Source organism: Sapajus apella, unplaced genomic scaffold, assembly GCF_009761245.1.
Source record: "Sapajus apella isolate SASKATOON/1434 unplaced genomic scaffold, GSC_monkey_1.0 scaffold20, whole genome shotgun sequence".
In the NCBI taxonomy this organism is placed as follows: domain Eukaryota; kingdom Metazoa; phylum Chordata; class Mammalia; order Primates; family Cebidae; genus Sapajus; species Sapajus apella.
This window is the reverse complement of record NW_022436960.1, coordinates 29,438,935-29,443,389: the sequence shown is the minus strand read 5'-3', so window position 1 is coordinate 29,443,389 and position 4,455 is coordinate 29,438,935. Positions and strand designations below refer to the sequence as shown.

Here is a 4,455-nt window from a genome sequence, read left to right as displayed (position 1 = left end):
GAAAGCTATTCAATTAATCCAGATGAGAGGTGACAATGGCTTGGACCAGACTGACAACAGTGGACATATGTCAGGGAGATGATCCACTTCCTGTTTGTGCCCCCAGCTCTAGGAGAAACCACATATGAAGACTAGCTGCAACAGAAACTGACAAATAACTAAGTTTACAATAATCCACAGTCATTTTCCAAGACCTCTGCAAAGTTATTTTCCAAGACCTCTGCAGTTCTTACAGGTGGAACTAACAGGATTTGGTTAATGAATTGGAAATACAGAGTGAGAGTCAAAGATGACTCTAAGATTGCTGGCCTGAGCAATCAGAAGAATAGAGTTGCCATTTACTGTGAGAAACAGAAGACAGAAGGAGGAACAGGTTGCAGGGGACAAATCAAAAGTTTGGTTGTTAGCCTGATAAAATGTAAAGGTTTATGACTGAGATAGTCATATGTCAAACTAAATTGTTTTAATGACAAGCTAGTTCCTACTCCAGCATACATAACTTTCATCATTAGTCTTAACCCCTAAGTCTGAATGTAATGCCTCTTCCCTCTGAATCACAAATATTTTTCATTTCTTATATTATTTGTTATATTTCAACTATTTGTGTATGCCACAATCCCATAGATCTTAGATACCCTGAAAGTAGAATTTGTGTTTTATAGTTATATAATAATAGTAATAACCACCACCAGCATTGACTGGGCACATTTATCAATTAGTTGGGTTTTTGTTTTATTTTTTTGAGACAGAGTCTTACTGTGTCACCCAGGCTGGAATACTGTGGCATTATCTCAGCTCACTGTAACCTCCACCTCCAGGGTTTAAGCAATTCTCCTGCCTTGGCCTCCCAAGTAGCTGGGATTACCATGTAATACCAAGTAGCTGGCTGCATGCCATCACACCCAGCTAATTTTTGCAGTTTAGTAGAGACAGGGTTTCCCCATGTTGGTCTTAAACTCCTGATCTCAAGTGATCTGTCCACCTCAGCCTCCCAAAGTGCTGGGATTACAGGCGTGTGCCACTGCACCTGGCCTCGATTAGCTCTTTTAATCCTTCTATTACCTTTTATTGTTAGGATTTAACCAGAGAGAAAATTTAGGTTCAGAGATATTAAATAACTGCTCTAAAGAAACACAGTTAATAAGACAACTAATATTTAAATTCAGGTTTGTATAAACCTAAAGACAGTGTTCCACATCATCTTTAATTAACCTTGGTACCTAATTTAGAACCTTGTCTATAAAATGTACCTAATATATTTCCATAGAATAAATAATCAGATAAATAAATATCTCTGTCTTGGGAACAGAGACACTGAAGAGAACGTATACTAGAGTCAGACCAACGATCAGAACAGAATTGGAAGAAAAAGATTAAAAAAGGTAAGAAAATCCTTAATATGACTTATAAAGCTTGCCACAGTTTAGCCCTTGCCCATCAGACCAAGCTTCTTTGATGCTTTAAACCTGCCATATTTCTTTTCCCTTCAAGGTCTCTAAAACATACATAGTTCTAACAACCCACTACTTTTCCCTAAGTTAATTCTACTCATCCTTCAGAGCTCTGCTCAAATATCACTTCCTCAAAGTAGCTGTCCTTGACTGTCCCCCACCCTAACTAAGCCAGCTACCGCTATAATAAGTTAATAACACTGTATGTCTCCTATCACAATTTTAAATAAAGGTACTTCTCCTCCCTACAATATAAGCTGCATGAGGGCAGAATCCTCATATGTTTTGTTCACTGCAGTGATTAACATATGCTTAAAATTGTTTAATATTGTTTTATTAAAAATTATTATTTAAAAATGAATTAATAAGTAGAGGTATCCATTACCAATTATTATAGAATAGCTTTCATCAGGCCAATTCTCCTGGCAATAAAAACTGGACATAAAAACAAATAAATAAAGCAACTAAGAAATGATAGGCCAAACTACAAGAGAAAAAGAAAATGCAGAGTTAAGCCTGACATTCTCCAATACTTTTTTCTGTTGGAGCAACTAGCTTCAAACCAGAGCTTTTGGAAACCTCACAGTGACAGAAATTAGAGTTCACAGCTACCAAGACAGGCAAGATTTGAGGGGCTAAAATGCCAGAAAAAAAAAAAAAAATCACAGAAAAGCACATGCTATACTGCTTTTGCCCTCAGGGTATTTACTGAACCCTAACATGTGGAGGCAAAGTGCCTTTATTTATTTATTTATTTATTTATTTATTTATTTTTGAGACTGAGTTTCACTCTCGTTGCCCAGGCTGGCATGCAATGTTGCAATCTCGGCTCACTGCAACCTCTGCCCTCTGAGTTCAGAACTTTTAGCAGTCTCACAGAAAAATTAAGCGTCCAGGACATGCCAAGAAGGAGAGGCCCTGACACATAACCTAGGAGTCCATCTGGTACCTCTGAAATACAATACTCTTGAAGTGGAAACTAGATTTAAACCAGCCTTTGAGAAGCATAAAATAAAGCCACAGATCATCTCAAGCCCATTTGGAACAATGTCATCTACTCTTACTTTTAGCTACCAACAGGAGAAAACCAAATCCTCTCTAGAGAATAATATCATCATAAAGAGCCTCTATTATTTCCCATATATGACGTTTGACATTCATTTTTTAAATGACTAGGAATGCTAGGAGACAGGACCAAATGACTGAAAATCAAGAGAAAAAGAGGACAACAGGAAAAGTTCTAATAGGAGGTAGGCGTGGTGGCTCACACCTGTAATCCCGGCATTTTGGGAGGCTGAGGTGGGCAGATCACTTGATGCCAAGAGTTTCAGACATACCTGGCCAACATGACAAAACCTGTCTCTACAAAAACACAAAAAAACACAGCTAGGCGTGGTGGCACACATATGTAATCCCAGCTACTCAGGAGGGAGGCTGAGGCACAAGAATTGCTTGAACACTTGAACCTGTGAGGCAGAGGTTGCAGTGAGCTGAGACTGTGCCACTGCAGTCCAGCCTGGGTGACAGATCAAGACTCTCTCTCCAAAAAAAGAGAAAGATCTGGATCCAGGGATCCAGACGTTGTTAATTACCACACACAGACTTCAAATAATTGTGAGTAATATGTTCAGGAAAACAGAGGACAAGATGAGAATTTCACCAGGGAACTAGAATCTATGAAAACAAAAAAGAATTAAATTGAAAATTGAGAACTAAAAAATATATAAAACAATATGCCAGATGCTTTTAATAGCAGACTGAACATTAATTCAACTAGAAAAAAGTCAAGAGAAAATATGTAGATGGAGCACAAAAAAAAATATATATATATATATAAAATACAGAAAAGAGCATGAGAGACATATGAGATGCAAAGAAAGATCTAATATACAGTTATCTAGAATCCCAGAGGGAACTGAAAGAATGAGATGGAAGCAGTATCAGAAGAGATATTCCAAACCTGACAGAAGATGTCAAGCTACAGACTCTAGAGGATCTGTGGACCTCAAACATCTTAAAATACCAAGAAAACCATGTCTGAACCATCTTACTGAAAACTGCTAAAAACCAAACATACTGCTTCTCTAATAAAAACAATAGAGCGCTGGGTGTAGTGGCTCATACCTGTAATCCCAGCACTCTGGGAGGCCAAGGCAGGCAGATCACCTGAGGTCAGGAGTTCTAGACCAGCCTGGCCAACATGGTAAAACCCTATCTCTACAAAAAACACAAAAATTAGCCAGGCATGGTGGCACGCTCCTGTAGTCCCAGCTACTAGGAAGGCTGAGGCAGAGGAATCACTTGAACTTAGAAGGCAGAAGTTGCAGTGAGCCAAGATCATGTCACTGCACTCCAGCCTGGGTGACAGAGTGAGACTCTGTCTCATAAATAAATAAATAAATAAGTAAAATAGAAACAATGGAGTCAGAAGGCAATAAAATGATATATTTAAAATGCTGAAAGAAAAAAACTGCCACCTGGAATTCTATGCCCAATAAAACTATCCTTTTAAAATTAAGACAAACTTTCTAAAAATGCTTTCAGAAAAAAACAGAACATTCATTACCAATATACTTACACTAAAAGAAAGGTGCTATGAAGAAAGAAAATAATCCCAGATGGAAGCACAGTAACACGGCAAAGAATCAAGAATACATACATACAAGAAAATGAAATAAATGCATAAAATTAAGTAACTACACACACACACACGTACATACTGAGACAGGGTCTGGCTCTCTCATCTAGGCTGGAATGCAATAGTGTGATCTTGGCCAACTGCAACCTCTGCCTCCCAGGGTCAAAGCACCCTCCCACTTCAGCCTCCCAAGTAACTGAGATTGCAGGTACATGTCACTATGCCTGGCTAATTTTTTTTTTTTTTTTGGTAGAGATGGGGTCTTGCCACGTTCCCTAGGCTGGTCTTAAGCTCTTGAACTCAAGTGATCCTCCTGCCTTGGCCTCCCAAAGTGCTGAGATTACAGATGTGAGCCACCAGGCCTGG

The 4,455-nt window shown here is 38.7% G+C and overlaps 1 long non-coding RNA gene across 1 annotated transcript in view; it reads right to left on the bottom strand.

Annotated features, from left to right (window-relative positions):
• Nucleotides 1–3,097: 3,097 nt before the first annotated feature.
• LOC116558051 overlaps nucleotides 3,098–4,455 on the bottom strand; it is a 20,408-nt gene continuing 19,050 nt past the window's right edge. The window contains exon 2 of the long non-coding RNA XR_004271803.1: nucleotides 3,098–3,591. This is a non-coding gene — a long non-coding RNA (uncharacterized LOC116558051). The remainder of the gene's footprint in view (nucleotides 3,592–4,455) is intronic.